Below are 25816 nucleotides of genomic sequence, written 5' to 3'. Positions count from 1 at the left end.
CGTTTCTCCATTTATTTCTCCGATTCTTTCTTCGTTTCTCCGTTTCTTTGTTAGTTTCTCCGTTTCTTTCTTCGTTTCTTCGTTTCTTTGTTCGTTTCTCCGTTTCTTTCTTTGTTTCTCCGTTTCTTTCTTCGTTTCACAGTTTATTTCTTCGATTCTCCATTTATTTCTCCGTTTCTTTCTTCGTTTCTCCGTTTCTTTGTTCGTTTCTCCGTTCCTTTCTTCGTTTCTCCGTTTCTTTCTTCGTTTCTCCGTTTATTTCTTCGTTCCTCCATTTATTTCTCCGTTTCTCCGTTTCTTGCTTCGTTTTTCCGTTTCTTTGTTCGTTTCTCCGTTTCTTTGTTCGTTTCTCCGTTTCTTTGTTCGTTTCTCCGTTTCTTTGTTCGTTTCTCCGTTTCTTTGTTCGTTTCTCCGTTTCTTTCTTCGTTTCTCCATTTATATCTCCGTTTCTCCGTTTCTTTCCTCGTTTCTCCGTTTCTTTTTTCATTTCTCCGTTTCTCCGTTTCTTTCATCGTTTCTTCGCTTCTCCGTTTCTTTGTTTGTTTCTCCGTTTATATCTTCGTTTCTGCATTTATTTCTCCGTTTCTTTCTTCGATTCTCCGTTTCATTCTTCGTTTCTCCGTTTATTTCTTCGTTTCTCCGTTTCTTTTTTCGTTTCTCCGTTTCTTTCTCTGTTTCTCTGTTTCTTTCTTCGTTTCTCCGTTTATTTCTTGGTTTCTCCATTTATTTCTCCGTTTCTCCGTTTCTTTTTTCATTTCTCCGTTTCTCCGTTTCTTTCATCGTTTCTTCGCTTCTCCGTTTCTTTGTTCGTTGCTCCGTTTATATCTTCGTTTCTGCATTTATTTCTCCGTTTCTTTCTTCGATTCTCCGTTTCATTCTTCGTTTCTCCGTTTATTTCTTCGTTTCTCCGTTTCTTTGTTCGTATCTCCGTTTCTTTCTTTGTTTCTCCGTTTCTTTCTTCGTTTCTCCGTTTATTTCTTGGTTTCTCCATTTATTTCTCCGTTTCTCGGTTTATTTCTCCGTTTCTCCGTTTCTTCGTTTGTCCGTTTCTTTCTTCGTTTCTCCGTTTCTTTCTTCGTTTCTCCGTTTCTTTCTTCGTTTCTACGCTTCTTTCTCCGTTTCTCCGTTTCTTTCCTCGTTTCTCCGTTTCTTTCTTCGTTTCTCCGTTTCTTTCTTCGTTTCTCCGTTTCTTTCTTCGTTTCTCCGTTTCTTTCTTCGTTTCTCCGTTTCTTCCTTCGTTTCTTCGTTTCTCCGTTTCTCCGATTCTCCGTTCCTCCGTTTCACCGTTTCTCCGTTTCTCCGTTTCGATTAAATGATTAAATGATTATAATAGTTATAATTTCTATTATAAATCATTTGAGCTATAGTTAAATTATACACTAATACTCTAAGTACATATTTAATATATTTTTTAATCTCTTTAGCCTCCAGAAGAATTTTATTTATACTATTTACTGTATATAATAATTTACACAGAAACGGAAATAAATCTAATTATTTATTTATAATAATTATCTTTTTTTCACTTATCTTAAAAATGGGGATGTTCTCTTTAAATGTTCGATTCATTTCTTTAATTTATTCATTAAATTGAATTAATCTATTCTTTATAATAACTTTAATAAAATTAATCCCTGTAATTATTATAGAACTCATATTAAAATTTAATAATGAAATTTATTTTATATGCCTAATTAATGTAATTATTGCCCCTATCATTTGCTTAAATCAAAAATCAATCATAATAATTATAGGATATTCATCTGTTATACAAACATCTATTATATTTATTTTATTAATAATTTACAAAAATACATTTTTAACATATTTCATTTTATATTCAATAATTTCTTTAATTTTAATTTTTATATTTAAAATAATAAAGATTAACTCTTCTTCCTTATTTAATACATTAACCTCTGATAAAAGAAAAATTATTTTATACTCAATAATTATTATGTACACAAATTTCCCACCTATAGCATTCCCTATACTGAAATAAATCGTCCTGGAGACATTAATATATTCAAGAATAAAATTTACCGTGGAAGGTTTAATTTTACATTTATTCGAAAAATGAAACATACAAAAGTTTGTACAAAAGTATTTATTTATTTTATCGCACGGTAGGGAATATCATACAAATGGAAATACTTATCTCTAATGTCGGTAAATTGTACCTGTCGCGCCATCTATTTGTGGAAATTAGAACAATTCCTCGACAAACTTGAGCGTTTCTCCGCCAGGTGTTTTCACCCCTTAAGTGTAGTTTATCCCTTTCTCCAATAGATGGCAACCCATGTAATTACCACGTTACAGGGATTCGTAATTGCGGGTTCAGAATATATTTGCATACATACATACTACAATTCCGATATGTAGAGAAATATTCATCTTCTTATCGCACGGTTTCTTCGATTGTATTTGTTCGATCTAACCAAATACTTCAAGAAATTGATGGCTTTATAGCCATTATTTATACCGGAACATTGTGAAAAATTGTTTAATAAAGAAACGGAGAAACGAACAAAGAAACGGATAAACGAATAAAGAAACGGAGAAGCGAAGAATGAAACGGAGAATCGAAGAAAGAAACGGAGAAATAAATGGAGAAACGAAGATATAAACGGAGAAACGAACAAAGAAACGGAGAAGCGAAGAAACGATGAAAGAAACGGAGAAACGAAGAAAGAGACGGAGAAACGAAGAAAGAAACGGAGAAACGAACAAAGAAACGGAGAAACGAACAAAGAAACGGAGAAACGAACAAAGAAACGGAGAAACGAACAAAGAAACGGGGAAACGAACAAAGAAACGGAGAAACGAACAAAGAAACGGAGAAACGAACAAAGAAACGGAGAAACGAACAAAGAAACGGAGAAACGAACAAAGAAACGGAGAAACGAACAAAGAAACGGAGAAACGGAGAAATAAATGGAGAATCGAAGAAATAAACTGTGAAACGAAGAAAGAAACGGAGAAACGAACAAAGAAACGGAGAAACGAACAAAGAAACGGAGAAACGAAGAAAGAAACGGAGAAACGAAGAAAGAAACGGAGAAACGGAGAAATAAATGGAGAATCGAAGAAATAAACTGTGAAACGAAGAAAGAAACGGAGAAACAAAGAAAGAATCGGAGAAACAAAGAAAGGAACGGAGAAACGAAGAAAGAAACGGAGAAACAAAGAAAGAAACGGAGAAACGAACAAAGAAACGGAGAAACGAACAATGAAACGGAGAAATGAACAAAGAAACGGAGAAACGAACAAAGAAACCGAGAAACGAACAAAGAAACGGAGAAACGAAGAAAGAAACGGAGAAACGAAGGAAGAAACGGAGAAACGAAGAAAGAAACGGAGAATCGGAGAAATAAATAGAGAAACGAAGAAATAAACCGAGAAACGGAGAAAGAAACGGAGAAACAAACAAAGAAACGGAGAAACGAACAAAGAATCGGAGAAACGGACAAAGAAACGGAGAAACGAACAAGGAAACGGAGAAACGTTTCTCCGTTTCTCGGTTTCTCCGCTTCTCGGTTTCTCCGTTTCTCCATTTCTCGGTTTCTCCGTTTCTCGGTTTCTCCCTTTCTCCGTTTCTCAGTTTCTCCGATTCTCGGTTTCTCCGTTTCTCGGTTTCTCGGTCTCTCCGTTTCTTCGTTTCTCCGTTTCTCCGTTTCTCCGTTTCTCCGTTTCTCCGTTTCTCCGTTTCCCCGTTTCTCGGTTTCTCCGTTTCTCCGTTTCTCCGTTTCTCCGTTTCTCGGTTTCTCCGTTTCTCCGTTTCTTCGTTTCTCCGTTTCTCCGTTTCTCCGTTTCTCCGTTTCTCGGTTTCTCCGTTTCTCCGTTTCTCCGTTTCTCCGTTTCTCCGTTTCTTTCTTCGTTTCTCCGTTTCTTTCTTCGTTTCTCCGATTCTTTCTTCGTTTCTCCGTTTGTTTGTTCGTTTCTCCGTTTATTTCTTCGTTTCTCCATTTATTTCTCCGTTTCTCCGTTTCTTTCTTCGTTTCTCCGTTTGTTTGTTCGTTTCTCCGTTTATTTCTTCGTTTCTCCATTTATTTCTCCGTTTCTCCGTTTCTTTCGTCGTTTCCCCGCTTCTTTCTTCGTTTCTCCGTTTCTTTGTTCGTTTCTCCGTTTCTTTCTTCGTCTCTCCGTTTATTTCTTCGTTTCTCCGTTTCTTTGTTCGTTTCTCCGTTTCTTTCATCGTTTCTCCGTTTCTTTCTCCGTTTCTCCGTTTCTTTGTTCATTTCTCCGTTTCTTTCTTCGTTTCTCCGTTTATTTCTCGTTTCTCCATTTATTTCTCCGTTTCTCCGATTCTTTCTTCGTTTCTAAGTTTCCTTTTTCGTTTCTCCGTTTCTTTCTTCGTTTCTCCGTTTCTTTCTTTGTTTCTCCGTTTCTTTCTTCGTTTCTCCGTTTCTCTCTCTGTTTCTCCGTTTCTTTCTTCGATTCTCCGTTTCATTCTTCGTTTCTCCGTTTCTTTCTTCGTTTCTCCGTTTCTTTCTTCGTTTCTCCGTTTCTTTCTTCGTTTCTCCGATTCTTTCTTCGTTTCTCCGTTTGTTTGTTCGTTTCTCCGTTTATTTCTTCGTTTCTCCATTTATTTCTCCGTTTCTCCGTTTCTTCCTTCGTTTGTCCGTTTCTTTCTTCGTTTCTCCGTTTATTTCTTCGTTTCTCCGTTTCTTTCTTCGTTTCTCCGTTTCTTTCTTCGTTTCTCCGTTTCTTAGTTCGTTTCTCCGTTTCTTTCTTTGTTTCTCCGTTTCTTTCTTCGTTTCTCCGTTTATTTCTCGTTTCTCCATTTATTTCTCCGTTTCTCCGATTCTTTCTTCGTTTCTAAGTTTCCTTTTTCGTTTCTCCGTTTCTTTCTTCGTTTCTCCGTTTCTTTCTTTGTTTCTCCGTTTCTTTCTTCGTTTCTCCGTTTCTCTCTCTGTTTCTCCGTTTCTTTCTTCGATTCTCCGTTTCATTCTTCGTTTCTCCGTTTCTTTCTTCGTTTCTCCGTTTCTTTCTTCGTTTCTCCGTTTCTTTCTTCGTTTCTCCGATTCTTTCTTCGTTTCTCCGTTTGTTTGTTCGTTTCTCCGTTTATTTCTTCGTTTCTCCATTTATTTCTCCGTTTCTCCGTTTCTTTCTTCGTTTGTCCGTTTCTTTCTTCGTTTCTCCGTTTATTTCTTCGTTTCTCCGTTTCTTTCTTCGTTTCTCCGTTTATTTCTTCGTTTCTCCATTTATTTCTACGTTTCTCCGTTCCTTTCTTCGTTTCTCCGTTTCTTTCTTCGTTTCACCGTTTCTTTCTTCGTTTCTCCGTTTCTTCCTTCGTTTCTTCGTTTCTCCGTTTCTCCGATTCTCCGTTTCTCCGTTTCTCCGTTTCTCCGTTTCGATTAAATGATTAAATGATTATAATAGTTATAATTTCTATTATAAATCATTTGAGCTATAGTTAAATTATACACTAATACTCTAAGTACATATTTAATATATTTTTTAATCTCTTTAGCCTCCAGAAGAATTTTCTTTATACTATTTACTGTATATAATAATTTACACAGAATCGGAAATAAATCTAATTATTTATTTATAATAATTATTTTTTATTCACTTATTTTAAAAATTGGGATGTACTCTTTAAATGTTCGATTCATTTCTTTAATTTATTCATTAAATTGAATTAATCTATTCTTCATAATAACTTTAATAAAATTAATCCCTATAATTATATATTATAGAATTCATATTAAAATTTAGTGATGAAATATATTTTATTTGCCTAATTAATGTAATTATTGCCCCTATCATTTGCTTAAGTAAAAAATCAATCAAAATAATAATAGGAGATTCATCTGTTATATTATACAAACATCTATTACAGTTATTTTATTAATAATTAACAAAAATACATTTTTAACATATTTCATTTTATATTCCATAATTTCTTTAATTTTAATTTTGATTTTTAAAATAATAAAGATTAACTCTTCTTCCTTATTTATTATATTAACCTCTAATAAAAAAAAATTATTTTATACTCAATAATTATTATGTACACAAATTTCCCACCTATAGCACTCTATATACTGAAATAAATCGTCCTAGAAACATTAATAAATTCAAGAATAAAATTTACCGTGGAAGGTTTAATTTTACATTCATTCGAAAGTTGAAACATACAGAAGTTTGTACAAAAGTATTAATTTATTTTATCGCACAGTAGGGAATATCATACAAATGGAAATACTTATCTCTAATGTCGGTAAATTGTTCTTGTCGCGCCATCTATTTGTGGAAATTACAACAATTCCTCGACAAACTTGAGCGTTTCTCCGCCAGGTGTTTTCACCCCTTAAGTGTAGTTTAACCCTTTCTCCAATAGATGACAACCCATGTAATTACCACGTTACAGGGATTTGTAATTGCGGTTTCAGAATATATTTGCATGCATACAAACTATAATTCCGATATGTAGAGAAGTATTCATTTATTTTATCCCACGGCTTCTTCGATCGTATTTGTTCGATCTAACCAAGTATTTCAAGCAATTTATGGCTTTTTATACCGAAACATTGTCAAAAATTGTTTAATCTACGGTCCAACGACGGTTGTTAATAATTATGATAAATAAATGACAAGATATTGCGAAGTCTGCGAAGGCGAACGGTTTCAGTGAATGTTTGTTCATTTCAGCGATTGTTATTAACATGTACGCATGTTCCCTATATTGATCGAACAATGTGCATCTTATTTATGTATTGCAATTAATTAAGAAACTTATCGAAATTGATTTTGATCGAGACTCCACGTTAAAACGTGTTTCGTAAAGTTTTAAAGCACGGAAAGTAACAATTGTTCATTAGATACATTAATTTAACATTTGTTTAATTCTTATAATTTACACAATACGCGTAGAAGTGGTATTTTTTACACAAAAGTGCCAAAATTCAATTAATCGCTTTTTTAGATAGAAAAATCACAGCGATAAATACTTGTGAATCGATAATCGATATGTGTAGCCTTGAGAATTGCAGTTGGATCTCAGCGAAAAATTCCTCGGCGAACACAGAATATTTCAACGAAATGATATTTTAAGGCATTATTTATACTAGGACATTGTTAATAATTGTCTAATGTATGGTTCTACAACGCTTGTTAATAAATATGATAAATAAACATCGAGATTTTGCAAAATCTGCGAAGACGAACGGTTTCGGAGAATGTTTGTTCATTTCTACGATTGTTACTAACATTTATACATGTTCTGAACATTTATCTTACAATATGCATCTTATTTATGCATTAAATATGATTGGTTCGCCTACAGCAATTAATTTTGACCGAGATTCGAGGTATAAACGTGTTTCTTAATGTTTCAAAGCATGGGAAGTGGCAATTGTTTATTAGATACATTAATTTAACATTTGTTTCGTTCTTATAATTTTCGGAATACGCGTGGAAGCTGTATTCTTTAAGTAAAAGCGTCGAAATTCAATTAATCGCTTTTCTAGATAGAAAAATCATCGTGATGGACGTTTGTGAATCGATAAACATTTCCAGCCTTGACAATGTCGGTTCGATCTCAATAACAACTATTCCATCGCGAAAAAAGAATATTTCAACGAAATGATATTTTAAGCCATGATTTATACTAGGACATTGTTAATAATTGTTTAAAGTATGGTCCTACGACGGTTGTTAATAATTATGACAAACAAACCCCGAGATATTGCGATATCTGGGAAGGCGAACGGTTTCGGTGAATATTTGTCCATTTCCGCGATTGTTACTAACATTTATGCATGTTCCCAATATTGATCGAATAATGTGCATCTTACTTAGGCATCATAAATCATTAGCTAGTTTTCAGAAATTAATTGCGATCGGAAATGAAAGTAAAATATTTGTATTCATATATTTCTCGATTTGCAACCAATATTTATCTTCATAAGGAAATTATTGATTTACAATGCAAAAGAATATGCATTTTGTAAAATTAATAATCCCAACTTTTACAGTGCAAACCATTAATTAGTTTACAAATATTAATTTTCATTAAAAATCGTGAAATATATGTATACCAAACTATTAGTTAAATTTTCCGATAAAATTTAATTTTCATTCTGTAATATAAAAGTTGGGAACTTGCAAAAATGTTTATAACAATCGCCTAGAGACATAAACATTCCCTATAGCAATACGCCTTCGCAGATTTCGCAATATCTTGATGTTTGTTTACATTATTATTAACAACCGTCGTAGGATCATACATTAGACAATTTTTAACAATGTCCTAGTATAAATAATGCCTTAAAATATCATTTCGTTGAAATATTCTGTGTTCGCGGAGGAATTTTTCGCTGAGATCCAACTGACATTCTCAAGGCTACACGTATCGATTATCGATTCACAAGTATTCATCGCGGTGATTTTTCTATCCAGAACAGCGATTAATTAAATTTTGGCACTTTTATGTAAAAAATACCACTTCTACGCGTATTGTGTAAATTATAAGAATGAAACAAATGTTAAATTAATGTATCTAATAAACAATTGTCACTTTCCATGCTTTGAAACATTAAGAAACACGTTTTAACATCGAGCCTCGATCGAAATCAATTTCTATAAGTTTCTTAATTAATTGCAATACATAAATAAGATGCGCATTGTTCGATCAATATTGGGAACATGCATAAATGTTAGTAACAATCGTGGAAATGAACAAACATTCACCGATACCGTTCGCCTTCGTAGATTTCGCAATATCTTGTTGTTTATTTATCATGTTTATTAACAACCGTCGTAGGACCGTAGATTAAACAATTATTAACAATGTTCTAATATAAATAATGGCTAGAAAGCCATCAATTTGTTGAAATATTCGATTAGATCGAACAAAGACAATGGAAGTAACGGTAAGTCACTGGTAAGTGACCTTGCGGTGGGTATATAAGGAGCCGCCGATTGTTTAAAATTTCATTCTTCCTGGAGGCTCCAAGATGGACGGATCTCTTCGTTTTAGGTTTATGGAAGGGGGACCCCCCACCTTGGTAACCGGTACTGGCCGCCGGTAGGCGGTGGTCAGTACTGGCGACCACTCTCTCAATCCTTTCTTTTTTTTTTTTAATTGTTTCTTTGTCTAATTCATTTCATTTGTTCTCTGATTTTAATTTCTACTTGTTTTTACATGTTTATTCCTTTCCACTAACCAAATTCATTTCTATTTTCTATTATGCCTTGACTTTAGGTTTCTCTTAGGTTTCTCTTAGGTTTCTCTTAGATACATTCTCTTAGATGTACCGGAAAACGAAGAACGAAGAACGAAGAGGTCTGATGTATTGCATCCTCCGCGGGACTGTTAATTCCAAGTATAGACTAAGTTAGTTTTAAGGTCACCATGTACGAATATCTGTCATCTGCCGAGCAATTATCCAATCTTTAGCTTCTTTTTGCTCGCTTGCTCGTATCTCAGTCCGGCCACCTCTGCTTGTTGCATAAGCAAGTGACCGGCCGTGGAGGTGGACCGAACGCTCGATCGCCGTCTCTTCTGGTGCGTCCGCTTTGAGAGAGAATATGCTGCGAACACAGGGGCAGGTGTTCCCACCGGTCCCTGCGGAAGCCCTTGTGCCACAAGACCCTCTCTTCGTCATCCTCCGTAAGTCAGGTCCACGCTATGCGTGGTTCCTGACGCGGAGTTGGGAGAAACGGGGCACTCTATATGAGTGGACGGCGTCGTGCATTTCCTCTTTAATCGGGCCCATTGGGGGGAAACGGGACCGACCTAGTAGGACCAACTGCACGGTTCGTGTCGCGTCTTTCCCAATTTTGCCTAATTTTTCCATAATGTAATTGCTCGGCAGAATGAAACGAGGAGATCGAAGGAACATTGATTCCTTCTATCTCTGCAGTTAGAATAAGTTAGTTTTAAGGCTGTGATCTGCCAAGCAATTATCCAATCTTTAGCTTAATTTTGCTCGCTTCCTCGTTCCTCGGCCCGGTCACCACTGCTTCTTGTACAAGCAAGTGGCCGGCCGTGTAAGTAGTCCGAACGGTCTATCGCCGTCTCTTCCGGTGTGTCCGCTTCCAGAGGGGGCATGTTGCGAGCACAGGAGCAGGCATTTTTGCCGGTCCCTGCGAAAGCCTCCAAAATAAGACCCTCTCGTCGTAAAGATGGAGAAACGGGGCACTCCTCTAGGGGAGTGGTAGGCGTCGTTCGTTTTCTCTGGAATCGGAACCACGGAGGGGAAACGGGATAGACCTAGTAGGACCAACTGCACGGTTCGTGTCGCGTCTTTCCCAATTTTGCCTAATATTTCCATAATGTAATTGCTTGGCAGAACTAAACGAGGAGATCGAAGGAACATTGATTCCTTCCATCTCTTTGGTTTAGTATCTTCGTTTGTATCGCGTGTCGAGGGAGATCGATGGAACTTTGATTCCATCTATCTCTCTCCGGGTCTCCGCTCGCAGCAACCTCCACGTGGTGAGACCTGGTAATCGGTATTACTCGCGACGAACAATAATTATTCGTCTTGGGTAGTACCGAGCTAATCGGCTGCGAATTTAGAATAGTAATTTTTACGGTACAGTAGAGTACTTTACGGTACAGTACTTTCTACAAATAGAGTACTTTAAAGAACAACATTTTTGGAATGAGTATGAAAGTGCGAATATGTTAATGGATCGAAGAAAAGCGATTGTATTTCCGATGAATTGATGTATTGAAATAAAATCAATTTCACTGACAACGGAAACTTTATTTTTGTCCATTATTTGTTTCCATTTCTTTAACCCGATCCTATCAAACTGGTAAAACAACTTAAATCTATATGTCCTCGACTATCATGTTCCCCTGATACAAAGAAAATCGGGATCCATGATTCAGAAATTCGTTCGAAAGTCCTACAAATTTCCGATTCGCGGAAATTCTTGGAATTTGACGTCAATTCGAAGAATCCGCGAAATCGTGCCACTTCCTCACATATCGTATACTGACACCAAGAGTACCAAAATCAAACATTTTCTAAAATTTATGCCTGAATTTCAACCATTGGTATCAGGAAAATACCAAAAATTTCGATTCTTCATGTATTAATCAAATGTTAAATTGATATATTTCATAGACAATTATTACTTTCCATGTTTTAAAACTTTAAGAAACATCTCTTTACTTTGAAGTTCGATCAAAATCAATTGCTAGAGGCGAATCAATCATTTTTAATGCATAAATAAGATGCACATTGTTCGATCAATATAGGGAACATGCGAAAATGTTAATAACAATCGCTGAAATGAACAAACATTCACCGAAAACATACGCCCTCGAAGATTTCGCAATATCTAGACGTTCATTTATCATAATTATTAACAACCGTCGTTGGACCGTAGATTAAACAATTTTTCACAATGTTCCGGTATAAATAATGGCTATAAAGCCATGAATTTCTTGAAGTATTTGGTTAGATCGAACAAATACAATCGAAGAAACCGTGCGATAAAATAAATGAATATTTCTCTATATATCGGAATTATAGTTTGTATGTATGCAAATATATTCTGAACCCGCAATTACAAATCCCTGTAACGTGGTAATTACATGGGTTGCCATCTATTGGAGAAAGGGTTAAACTACACTTAAGGGGTGAAAACACCTGGCGGAGAAACGCTCAAGTTTGTCGAGCAATTGTTCTAATTTCCACAAATAGATGGCGAGACAAGTACAATTTACCGACATTAGAGATAAGTATTTCCATTTGTATGATATTCCCTACCGTGCGATAAAATAAATAAATACTTTTGTACAAACTTTTGTATGTTTCATTTTTCGAATAAATGTAAAATTAAACCTTCCACGGTAAATTCTATTCTTGAATTTATTAATGTCTCCAGGACGATTTATTTCAGTATAAAGAGTGCTATAGGTGGGAAATTTGTGTACATAATAATTATTGGGTATAAAATAATTTTTCTTTTATTAGAGGTTAATATATTAAATAAGGAAGAAGAGTTAATCTTTATTATTTTATATATAAAAATTAAAATTAAAGAAATTATTGAATATAAAACGAAATATGTTAAAAATGTATCTTTGTTAATTATTAATAAAATAACTATAATAGATGTTTGTATAACAGATGAATATCCTATATATATTATGATTGATTTTTGATTTAAGCAAATGATAGGGGCAATAATTACATTAATTAGGCAAATAAAATAAATTTCATTACTAAATTTTAATATGAGTTCTATAATAATTATACGGATTAATTTATTAAAGTTATTATAAAGAATAGATTAATTCAATTTAATGAATAAATTAAAGAAATGAATCGAACATTTAAAGAGAACATCCCCATTTTTAAGATTAGTGAAAAAAAGATAATTATTATAAATAAATAATTAGATTTATTTCCGATTCTGTGTAAATTATTATATATAGTGAATAGTATAAATAAAATTCTTCTGGAGGCTAAAGAGATTAAAAAATATATTAAATATGTATTTAGAGTATTAGTGTCTAAGTTAACCATAGATCAAATGATTTATAATAGAAATTATAAATATTATAATCATTTAATCGAAACGGAGAAACGGAGAAACGGAGAAACGGAGAAACGATGAAACGAAGGAAGAAACGGAGAAACGAAGAAAGAAACGGAGAAACGAAGAGAGAAACGGAGAAATGAAGAAAGAAACGGAGAAACGGAGAAATAAATGGAGAAACGAAGAAATAAACGGAGAAACGAAGAAAGAAACGGAGAAACGAAGAAAGAAACGGAGAATCGGAGAAATAAATGTATAAACGAAGAAATAAACCGAGAAACGGAGAAACAAACGGAGAAACGGAGAAATAAATGGAGAAACGAAGAAATAAACGGAGAAACGAAGAAAGAAACGGAGAAACGAAGAACGAAACGGAGAAACGAAGAAAGAAACAGAGAAACGGAGAAAGAAGCTGAGAAACGAAGAAAGAAACGGAGAAACGAAGAAAGAAACGGAGAAACGAAGAAAGAAACGGAGAAACGAAGAAACGGAGAAACGGAGAAATAAACCGAGAAACGGAGAAATAAATGGAGAAACCAAGAAATAAACGGAAAACGAAGAAAGAAACGGAGAAACAGAGAAAGAAACGGAGAAACGAAAAAAGAAACGGAGAAACGAAGAAATAAACGGAGAAACGAAGAATGAAACGGAGAATCGAAGAAAGAAACGGAGAAATAAATGCAGAAACGAAGATATAAACGGAGAAATGAACAAAGAAACGGAGAAGCGAAGAAACGATGAAAGAAACGGAGAAACGGAGAAATGAAAAAAGAAACGGAGAAACGAAGAAAGAAACGGAGAAACGGAGATATAAATGGAGAAACGAAGAAAGAAACGGAGAAACGAACAAAGAAACGGAGAAGCGAACAAAGAAACGGAGAAACGAACAAAGAAACGGAGAAACGAACAAAGAAACGGAGAAACGAACAAAGAAACGGAGAAACAAAGTAAGAAACGGAGAAACGGAGAAATAAATGGAGGAACGAAGAAATAAACGGAGAAACGAAGAAAGAAACGGAGAAACGAAGAAAGGAACGGAGAAACGAACAAAGAAACGGAGAAACGAAGAAAGAAACGGAGACATAAATGGAGAATCGAAGAAACAAACTGTGAAACGAAGAAAGAAACGGAGAAACAAAGAAAGAAACGGAGAAATGAAGAAAGAAACGAAGAAATGAAGAAAGAAACGGAGAAACGAACAAAGAAACGGAGAAACGAAGAAAGAATCGGAGAAATAAATGGAGAAACGAAGATATAAACGGAGAAACGAAGAAAGAAACGGAGAAACGAACAAACAAACGGAGAAACGAAGAGAGAAACGGAGAAACGATGAAGGAAACGAGGAAACGAAGAAAGAAACGGAGAAACGAACAAAGAAACGGAGAAACGAACAAACAAACGGAGAAACGAAGAAAGAAACGGAGAAACGAAGAAAGAAACGGAGAAACGAACAAAGAAACGGAGAAACGAAGAAAGAATAGGAGAAATAAATGGAGAAACGAAGAAATAAACGGAGAAACGAAGAAAGAAACGGAGAAACAAAGAAAGAAACCGAGAAACGAAGAAAGAAACGGAGAAACAAAGAAACAAACGGAGAAACGAACAAAGAAACGGAGAAACGAAGAAATAAACGGAGAAACGAAGAAAGAAATGGAGAAACGAAGAAAGAATCGAAGAAACGAAGAAAGAAACGGAGAAACGAAGAAAGAAACGGAGAAACGATGAAAGAAACGGAGAAACGAAGAAAGAAACGGAGAATCGGAGAAATAAATGGGGAAACGTAGATATAAACCGAGAAACGGAGAAAGAAATGGAGAAGCGAACAAAGAAACGCAGAAACGAACAAAGAAACGGAGAAACGAACAAAGAAACGGAGAAACGAACAAAGAAACCGAGAAACGAACAAAAAAACGGAGAAATGAAGAAAGAAACGGAGAAACGGAGAAATAAATGGAGAAACGAAGAAATAAACGGAGAAACGAAGAAAGAAACGGAGAAACGAAGAAAGAAACGGAGAAACGAAGAAAGAAACGGAGAAACGAAGAAAGAAACGGAGAAACGAAGAAAGGAACGGAGAAACGAACAAAGAAACGGAGAAACGAAGAAAGAAACGGAGAAATAAATGGAGAAACGAAGAAAGAAACGGAGAAACAAAGAAAGAAACCGAGAAACGAAGAAAGAAACGGAGAAACAAAGAAACAAACGGAGAAACGAACAAAGAAACGGAGAAACGAAGTAAGAAACGGAGAAACGAAGTAAGAAACGGAGAAACGGAGAAATAAATGGAGGAACGAAGAAATAAACGGAGAAACGAAGAAAGAAACGAAGAAACGAAGAAAGGAACGGAGAAACGAACAAAGAAACGGAGAAACGAAGAAAGAATCGGAGAAATAAATGGAGAAACGAAGATATAAACGGAGAAACGAAGAAAGAAACGGAGAAACGAAGAACGAAACGGAGAAGCGAAGAGAGAAACGGAGAAACGAATAAGGAAACGAAGAAACGAAGAAAGAAACGGAGAAACGAACAATGAAACGGAGAAACGAACAAAGAAACGGAGAAACGAAGAAAGAAACCGAGAAACGAAGAAAGAAACGGAGAAACGAACAAAGAAACGGAGAAACGAAGAAAGAATCGGAGAAATAAATGGAGAAACGAAGAAATAAACGGAGAACGAAGAAAGAAACGGAGAAACAAATAAAGAAACGGAGAAACGAAGAAAGAAACGGAGAAACGATGAAAGAAACGGAGAAACGAAGAAAGAAACGGAGAAACGAACAAAGAAACGGAGAAACGAACAAAGAAACGTTTCTCCATTTCTCCGTTTCTCCGTTTCTCGGTTTCTCTGTTTCTCCGTTTCACGGATTCTCCGTTTCTTGGTTTCTCCGTTTCTCCGTTTCTCTGTTTCTCCGATTCTCGATTTCTCCGTTTCTCCGTTTCTCGGTTTCTCCGTTTCTCCGTTTCTCCGTTTCTCGCTTTCCCCGTTTCTCCGTTTCTCGGTTTCTCCGTTTTTCCGTTTCTCGGTTTCTCCGTTTCTCCGTTTCTTGGTTTCTCCGATTCTCGGTTTCTCTGTTTCTCCGTTTCTCCGTTTCTCGCTTTCCCCGTTTCTCCGTTTCTCGGTTTCTCCGTTTTTCCGTTTCTCGGTTTCTCCGTTTCTCCGTTTCTTGGTTTCTCCGATTCTCGGTTTCTCTGTTTCTCCGTTTCTCGGTTTCTCGGTTTCTCCGTTTCTCCGTTTCTCCATTTCTCCGTTTCTCAGTTTCCCCGTTTCTCCGTTTCTCGGTTTCTCCGATTCTCCGTTTCTCCGTTTCTCCGTTTCTCGGTTTCTCCGTTTCTCCGTTTCTCCGTTTCTCGCTTTCCCCGTTTCTCCGTTTCTCGGTTTCTCCGTTTTTCCGTTTCTCGGTTTCTCCGTTTCTCCGTTTCTTGGTTTCTCCGATTCTCGGTTTCTCTGTTTCTCCGTTTCTCGGTTTCTCCGTTTCTCCGTTCCTCCGTTTCTCCGTTTCTCCGTTTCTCGGTTTCTCAGTTTCTCCGTTTCTCGGTTTCTCCGTTTCTCCGTTTCTCTGTTTCTCGGTTTCTCGGTTTCTCCGTTTCTCCGTTTCTCCCTTTCTCCTTTTCTTTCTTCGTTTCTCCGTTTCTTTGTTCGTTTCTCCATTTCTTTCATCGTTTCTCCGTTTCTTTCTCCGTTTCTCCGTTTCTTTCTTCGTTTCTCCGTTTCTTTCATCGTTTCTCCGTTTCTTTCTTCGTTTCTCCGTTTGTTTGTTCGTTTCTCCATTTATTTCTCCGTTTCTCCGTTTCTTTCTTCGTTTCTCCGTTTCTTCCTTCGTTTCTTCGTTTCTCCGTTTCTCCGATTCTCCGTTCCTCCGTTTCTCCGTTTCTCCGTTTCTCCGTTTCTCCGTTTCTCCGTTTCTCCGTTTCTCGGTTTCTCAGTATCTCCTTTTCTCGGTTTCTCCGTTTCTCTGTTTCTCCGTTTCTCGGTGTCTCCGTTTCTCCGTTTCTCCGTTTCTCCATTTATTTCTCCGTTTCTCCGTTTCTTTCTTCGTTTCTCCTTTTCTTTCTTCGTTTCTCCAATTCTTTGTTCGTTTCTTCGTTTCTTTCTTTGTTTCTCCGTTTCTTTGTTCGTTTCTCCGTTTCTTTCTTCGTTTCTCCGTTTCTTTGTTCGTTTCTCCGTTTCTTTCTTCGTTTCTCCGTTTCATTCTTCGTTTCTCCGTTTCTTTTTCGTTTCTCCGTTTGTTTCTTCGTTTCTCCGTTTCTTTCTTCGTTTCTCCGTTTGTTTGTTCGTTTCTCCGTTTATTTCTTCGTTTCTCCATTTATTTCTCCGTTTCTCCGTTTCTTTCTTCGTTTCCCCGTTTCTTTGTTCGTTTCTCCGTTTCTTTCTTCGTTTGTCCGTTTCTTTCTTCGTTTCTCCGTTTATTTCTTCGTTTCTCCGTTTCTTTGTTCGTTTCTCCGTTTCTTTCATCGTTTCTTCGTTTCTCCGTCTGTTTGTTCGTTTCTCCATTTATTTCTCCGTTTCTCCGTTTCTTTCTTCGTTTCTCCGTTTATTTCTTCGTTTCTCCGTTTATTTCTTCGTTTCTCCATTTATTTCTCCGTTTCTCCGTTTCTTTCTTCGTTTCCCCGTTTCTTTGTTCGTTTCTCCGTTTCTTTCTTCGTTTGTCCTTTTCTTTCTTCGTTTCTCCGTTTATTTCTTCGTTTCTCCGTTTCTTTGTTCGTTTCTCCGTTTCTTTGTTCGTTTCTCCGTTTCTTTCTTCGTTTCTCCGTTTGTTTCTTCGTTTCTCCGTTTATTTCTTCGTTTCTCCATTTATTTCTACGTTTCTCCGTTCCTTTCTTCGTTTCTCCGTTTCTTTCTTCGTTTCTCCGTTTCTTTCTTCGTTTCTCCGTTTCTTCCTTCGTTTCTTCGTTTCTCCGTTTCTCCGATTCTCCGTTCCTCCGTTTCTCCGTTTCTCCGTTTCTCCGTTTCTCCGTTTCGATTAAATGATTAAATGATTATAATAGTTATAATTTCTATTATAAATCATTTGAGCTATAGTTAAATTATACACTAATACTTTAAGTACATATTTAATATATTTTTTAATCTCTTTAGCCTCCAGAAGAATTTTATTTATACTATTTACTGTATATAATAATTTACACAGAATCGGAAATAAATCTAATTATTTATTTATAATAATTATTTTTTATTCACTTATTTTAAAAATTGGGATGTACTCTTTAAATGTTCGATTCACTTCTATAATTTATTCATTAAATTGAATCAATCTATTCTTTATAATAACTTTAATAAAATTAATCCCTATAATTATTATAGAATTCATATTAAAATTTAATAATGAAATTTATTTTATTTGCCTAAATAATGTAATTATTGCCCCTATTATTTGCTTATATAAAGAATCAATCAAAATAATTGTAGGATATTCATCTGTTATACAAACATCTATTATAGTTATTTTATTAATAATTAACAAAAATACATTTTTAACATATTTCATTTTATATTCAATAATTTCTTTAATTTTAATTTTTATATTTAAAATAATAAAGATTAACTCTTCTTCCTTATTTAATATATTAACCTCTAATAAAAGAAAAATTATTTTATACTCAATAATTATTATGTACACAAATTTCCCACCTACAGCACCCTTTATACTGAAATAGATTGTCCTAGAAACATTAATAAATTCAAGAATAGAATTTACCGTGGAAGGTTTAATTTTACATTTATTCGAAAGATGAAACATACAAAAGTTTGTACAAAAGTATCTATTTATTTTATCGCACGGTAGGGAATATCATACAAATGGAAATACTTATCTTTAATGTCGGTAAATTGTACTTGTCGCGCCATCTATTCGTGGAAATTAGAACAATTCCTCGACATACTTTAGCGTTTCTCCGCCAGGTGTTTTCGCCCCTTAAGTGTAGTTTATCCCTTTCTCCAATAGATGGCGACCTATGTAATTACCACGTTACAGGGATTTGTAATTGCGGGTTCAGAATATATTTGCATACATACAAACTCTAATTCCGATATTTAGAGAAATATTCATTTATTTTATCGCACGGTTTCTTCGATTGTGTTTGTTCGATCTAACCAAATATTTCAAGAAATTGATGGCTTTTTATACCGAAACATTGTCAAAAATTGTTTAATCTACGGTCCAACGACGGTTGTTAATAATTATGATAAATAAATGTCAAGATATTGCGAAGTCTGCGAAGGCGAACGGTTTCGGAGAAAGTTTGTCCATTTCTGCGATTGTTACTAACATTTATACATGTTCCCAATATTGATCGAATAATGTGCATCTTACTTAGGCATCATAAATCATTAGCTAGTTTTCAGAAATTAATTGCGATCGGAAATGAAAGTAAAATATTTGTATTCATATATTTCTCGATTTGCAACCAATATTTATCTTCATAAGGAAATTATTGATTTACAATGCAAAAGAATATGCATTTTGTAAAATTAATAATCCCAACTTTTACAGTGCAAACCATTAATTAGTTTACAAATATTAATTTTCATTAAAAATCGAGAAATATATGTATACCAAACTATTAGTTAAATTTTCCGATAAAATTTAATTTTCATACTGTAATATAAAAGTTGGGAACTTGCAAAACTGTTTATAACAATCGCCTAGAGACATAAACATTCGCTATAGCAATACGCCTTCGCAGATTTCGCAATATCTTGATGTTTGTTTACATTAATACTAACAACCGTCGTAGGATCATACATTAGACAATTTTTAAAAATGTCCTAGTATAAATAATGCCTTAAAATATCATTTCGTTGAAATATTCTGTGTTCGCGGAGGAATTTTTCGCTGAGATCCAACTGACATTCTCAAGGCTACACGTATCGATTATCGATTCACAAGTATTCATCGCGGTGATTTTTCTATCCAGAACAGCGATTAATTAAATTTTGGCACTTTTATGTAAAAAATACCACTTCTACGAGTTTTGTGTAAACTATAAGAATTAAACAAATGTTAAATTAATGTATCTAATGAACCTTTGTTACTTTCCGTGCTTTAAAACTTTACGAAACACGTTTTAACGCGGAGTCTCGATCAAAATCAATTTCGATATGTTTCTTAATTAATTGCAATACATAAATAAGATGCACATTGTTCGATCAATATAGGGAACATGCGTAAATGTTAATAACAATCGCTGAAATGAACAAACATTCACTGAAACAGTTCGCCTTCGCAGACTTCGCAATATCTTGACATTTATTTATCATAATTATTAACAACCGTCGCTGGACCGTAGATTAAACAATTTTTGAAATTCTTTCGGTACAAAAAGCCATCAATTTCTTGAAATAATTGGTTAGATCGAACAAATACGATCGAAGAAGCCGTGGGATAAAATAAATGAATATTTCTCTACATATCGGAATTATAGTTTGTATGTATGCAACTATATTCTGAACCCGCAGTTACAAATCCCTGTAACGTGGTAATTACATGGGTTGCCATCTATTGGAGGTAGGGTTAAACTACACTTAAGGGGTGAAAACACCTGGCGGAGAAACGCTCAAGTTTGTCGAGGAATTGTTCTAACTTCCACAAATAGATGGCGCGACAAGTACAACTTACCGACATTAGAGATAAGTATTTCCATTTGTATGATATTCCCTACCGTGCGATAAAATAAATAAATACTTTTGTACAAACTTTTGTATGTTTCATTTTTCGAATAAATGTAAAATTAAACCTTCCACGGTAAATTTTATTCTTGAATTTATTAATGTCTCCAGGACGATTTATTTCAGTATAAACAGTGCTATAGGTGGGAAATTTGTGTACATAATAATTATTGGGTATAAAATAATTTTTCTTTTATTAGAGGTTAATATATTAAATAAGGAAGAAGAGTTAATCTTTATTATTTTATATATAAAAATTAAAATTAAAGAAATTATTGAATATAAAACGAAATATGTTAAAAATGTATTTTTGTAAATTATTAATAAAATAACTATAATAGATGTTTGTATAACAGATGAATATCCTATAATTATTATGATTGATTTTTGATTTAAGCAAATGATAGGGGCAATAATTACATTAATTAGGCAAATAAAATAAATTTCATTATTAAATTTTAATATGAGTTCTATAATAATTACAGGGATTAATTTTATTAAAGTTATTATAAAGAATAGATTAATTCAATTTAATGAATAAATTAAAGAAATGAATCGAACATTTAAAGAGAACATCCCCATTTTTAAGATAAGTGAAAAAAAGATAATTATTATAAATAAATAATTAGATTTATTTCCGATTCTGTGTAAATTATTATATAGAGTGAATAGTATAAATAAAATTCTTCTGGAGGCTAAAGAGATAAAAAAATATATTAAATATGTATTTAGAGTATTAGTGTCTAAGTTAACCATAGATCAAATGATCTATAATAGAAATTATAAATATTATAATCATTTAATCGAAACGGAGAAACGGAGAAACGGAGAAACGATGAAACGAAGGAAGAAACGGAGAAACGAAGAAATAAACCGAGAAACGGAGAAAGAAACGGAAAAACGAACAAAGAAACGGAGAAACGAGCAATGAAACGGAGAATCGAACAAACAAAGGGAGAAACGAACAAAGAAACGGAGAAATGAAGAAAGAAACGGACAAACGGAGAAATAAATGGAGAAACGAAGAAATAAACGGAGAAACGAAGAAAGAAACGGAGAAACGAAGAAAGAAACGGAGAAACGAAGAAAGAAACAGACAAACGAAGAAAGAAACGAAGGAACGAAGAAAGAAACGGAGAAACGAAGAAACGAAGAAAGAAACGGAGAAACGGAGAAATAAATGGGGAAACGAAGAAATAAACGGAGAAACGAAGAAAGAAACGGAGAAACGAAGAAAGAAACGGAGAAGCGAAGAAAGAAACGGAGAAACGCAGAAAGAAACGGAGAATCGGAGAAAGAAACGGAGAAACGAACAAAGAAACGGAGAAACGAAGTAAGAAACGGAGAAACGGAGAAATAAATGGAGGAACGAAGAAATAAACGGAGAAACGAAGAAAGAAACGGAGAAACGAAGAAAGAAACGGAGAGACGGAGAAAGAAGCGGAGAAACGAAGAAAGAAACGGAGAAACGAAGAAAGAAACGGAGAAACGAAGTAAGAAACGGAGAAACGAAGAAAGAAACGGAGAAACGAAGAAAGAAACAGACAAACGAAGAAAGAAACGAAGGAACGAAGAAAGAAACGGAGAAACGAAGAAACGAAGAAAGAAACGGAGAAACGGAGAAATAAATGGGGAAACGAAGAAATAAACGGAGAAACGAAGAAAGAAACGGAGAAACGAAGAAAGAAACGGAGAAGCGAAGAAAGAAACGGAGAAACGCAGAAAGAAACGGAGAATCGGAGAAAGAAACGGAGAAACGAACAAAGAAACGGAGAAACGAAGTAAGAAACGGAGAAACGGAGAAATAAATGGAGGAACGAAGAAATAAACGGAGAAACGAAGAAAGAAACGGAGAAACGAAGAAAGAAACGGAGAGACGGAGAAAGAAGCGGAGAAACGAAGAAAGAAACGGAGAAACGAAGAAAGAAACGGAGAAACGAAGTAAGAAACGGAGAAACATATGGAGGAACGAAGAAATAAACGGAGAAACGAAGACAGAAACGGAGAAACGAAGAGAGAAACGGAGAAACGAACAAAGAAACGGAGAAACGAAGAAATAAACGGAGAAACGAAGAATGAAACGGAGAATCGAAGAAAGAAACGGAGAAATAAATGGAGAAACGAAGATATAAACGGAGAATCGGAGAAAGAAACGGAGAAACGAACAAAGAAACGGAGAAGCGAAGAAAGAAACGGAGAAATAAATGGAGAAACGAAGATATAAACGGAGAAACGAAGAAAGAAACGGAGAAATAAATGCAGAAACAAAGATATAAACGGAGAAACGAACAAAGAAACGGAGAAGCGAAGAAACGATGAAAGAAACGGAGAAACGGAGAAATGAAAAAAGAAACGGAGAAACGGAGAAATAAATGGAGAAACCAAGAAATAAACGGAGAAACGAAGAAAGAAACGGAGAAACAGAGAAAGAAACGGAGAAACGAAAAAAGAAACGGAGAAACGAAGAAATAAACGGAGAAACGAAGAATGAAACGGAGAATCGAAGAAAGAAACGGAGAAATAAATGGAGAAACGAAGATATAAACGGAGAAACGAAGAAAGAAACGGAGAAACGAACAAAGAAACGAAGAAACGAAGAAAGAAACGGAGAAACGAACAAAGAAACGGAGAAACGAAGAAAGAATCGGAGAAATAAATGGAGAAACGAAGATATAAACGGAGAAACGAAGAAAGAAACGGAGAAACGAACAAAGAAACGAAGAAACGAAGAAAGAAACGGAGAAACGAACAAAGAAACGGAGAAACGAAGAAAGAATCGGAGAAATAAGTGGAGAAACGAAGATATAAACGGAGAAACGAAGAAAAAAACGGAGAAACGAAGAAAGAAACGGAGAGACGGAGAAAGAAGCGGAGAAACGAAGAAAGAAACGGAGAAACGAAGAAAGAAACGGAGAAATGAAGAAAGAAACGGAGAAACGAAGAAACGGAGAAACGGAGAAATAAACCGAGAAGCGGAGAAATAAATGGAGAAACCAAGAAATAAACGGAGAAACGAAGAAAGAAACGGAGAAACAAAGAAAGAAACGGAGAAACGAACAAAGAAACGGAGAAACGAAGAAATAAACGGAGAAACGAAGAATGAAACGGAGAATCGAAGGAAGAAACGGAGAAATAAATGCAGAAACGAAGACATAAACGGAGAAACGAACAAAGAAACGGAGAAGCGAAGAAACGATGAAAGAAACGGAGAAACGGAGAAATGAAAAAAGAAACGGAGAAACGGAGAAATAAATGGAGAAACCAAGAAATAAACGGAGAAACCAAGAAAGAAACAGAGAAACAGAGAAAGAAACGGAGAAACGAAAAAAGAAACGCAGAAACGAAGAAATAAACGGAGAAACGAAGAATGAAACGGAGAATCGAAGAAAGAAACCGAGAAATAAATGCAGAAACGAAGATATAAACGGAGAAACGAACAAAGAAACGGAGAAGCGAAGAAACGATGAAAGAAACGGAGAGACGGAGAAATGAAAAAAGAAACGGGAAACGAAGAACGAAACGGAGAAACGGAGATATAAATGGAGAACGAAGAAAGAAACGGAGAAACGAACAAAGAAACGGAGAAACGAACAAAGAAACGGAGAAACGAACAAAGAAACGGAGAAACGAAGAAAGAAACGGAGAAACGAACAAAGAAACGGAGAAACGAACAAAGAAACGGAGAAACGAAGTAAGAAACGGAGAAACGGAGAAACATATGGAGGAACGAAGAAATAAACGGAGAAACGAAGACAGAAACGGAGAAACGAAGAAAGGAACGGAGAAACGAACAAAGAAACGGAGAAGCGAAGAAACGATGAAAGAAACGGAGATACGGAGAAATGAAAAAAGAAACGGGAAACGAAGAACGAAACGGAGAAACGGAGATATAAATGGAGAACGAAGAAAGAAACGGAGAAACGAACAAAGAAACGGAGAAACGAACAAAGAAACGGAGAAACGAACAAAGAAACGGAGAAACGAAGAAAGAAACGGAGAAACGAACAAAGAAACGGAGAAACGAACAAAGAAACGGAGAAACGAAGTAAGAAACGGAGAAACGGAGAAACATATGGAGGAACGAAGAAATAAACGGAGAAACGAAGACAGAAACGGAGAAACGAAGAAAGGAACGGAGAAACGAACAAAGAAACGGAGAAACGAAGAAAGAAACGGAGAAATAAATGGAGAATCGAAGAAATAAACTGTGGAACGAAGAAAGAAACGGAGAAACAAAGAAAGAAACGGAGAAATGAACAAAGAAACGAAGAAACGAAGAAAGAAACGGAGAAACGAACAAAGAAACGGAGAAACGAAGAAAGAATCGGAGAAATAAATGGAGAAACGAAGATATAAACGGAGAAACGATGAAAGAAACGGAGAAACGAAGAAAGAAACGGAGAAACGAAGAGAGAAACGGAGAAACGAAGAAGGAAACGAAGAAACGAAGAAAGAAACGGAGAAACGAACAAAGAAACGGAGAAACGAAGAAAGAAACGGAGAAACGAAGAGAGAAACGGAGAAACGAACAAAGAAACGGAGAAACGAAGAAAGAATCGGAGAAATAAATGGAGAAACGAAAAAATAAACGGAGAAACGAAGAAAGAAACGGAGAAACAAGGAAAGAAACCGAGAAACGAAGAAAGAAACGGAGAAACAAAGAAAGAAACGGAGAAACGGAGAAAGAAACGGAAAAACGAACAAAGAAACGGAGAAACGAACAAAGAAACGGAGAAACGAACAAAGAAACGGAGAAACGTTTCTCCGTTTCTCCGTTTCTCGGTTTCTCTGTTTCTCCGTTTCTCGGATTCTCCGTTTCTTGGTTTCTCCGTTTCTCCGTTTATCGGTTTCTCCGATTCTCGATTTCTCCGTTTCTCGGTTTCTCCGTTTCTCCGTTTCTCGGTTTCTCCGTTTCTCCGTTTCTCCGTTTCTCCGTTTCTCCGTTTCTCCGTTTCTCCGTTTCCCCGTTTCTCCGTTTCTCGGTTTCTCCGTTTCTCCGTTTCTCCGTTTCTCGGTTTCTCCGTTTCTCCGTTTCTCCGTTTCTCCGTTTCTCGCTTTCCCCGTTTCTCCGTTTCTCGGTTTCTCCGTTTTTCCGTTTCTCGGTTTCTCCGTTTCTCCGTTTCTCGGTTTCTCCGATTCTCGGTTTCTCTGTTTCTCCGTTTCTCGGTTTCTCCGTTTCTCCGATTCTCCGTTTCTCCGTTTCTCCGTTTCTCGGTTTCTCAGTTTCTCCGTTTCTCGGTTTCTCCGTTTCTCCGTTTCTCCGTTTCTCCGTTTCTCGGTTTCTCCGTTTCTCCGTTTCTCCGTTTCTTTCTTCGTTTCTCCGTTTCTTTGTTCGTTTCTCCGTTTCTTTCATCGTTTCTCCGTTTCTTTCTCCGTTTCTCCGTTTCTTTCTTCGTTTCTCCTTTTCTTTGTTCGTTTTTTCGTTTCTTTCTTTGTTTCTCCGTTTCTTTGTTCGTTTCTCCGTTTCTTTCTTCGTTTCTCCGTTTCTTTGTTCGTTTCTCCGTTTCTTTCTTCGTTTCTCCGTTTCATTCTTCGTTTCTCCGTTTCTTTTTCGTTTCTCCGTTTGTTTCTTCGTTTCTCCATTTATTTCTCCGTTTCTCCGTTTCTTTCTTCGTTTCCCCGTTTCTTTGTTCGTTTCTC

This window comes from Ptiloglossa arizonensis, chromosome 5 (assembly GCF_051014685.1).
Source record: "Ptiloglossa arizonensis isolate GNS036 chromosome 5, iyPtiAriz1_principal, whole genome shotgun sequence".
In the NCBI taxonomy this organism is placed as follows: domain Eukaryota; kingdom Metazoa; phylum Arthropoda; class Insecta; order Hymenoptera; family Colletidae; genus Ptiloglossa; species Ptiloglossa arizonensis.
Note: the sequence above shows the minus strand (reverse complement) of the source record.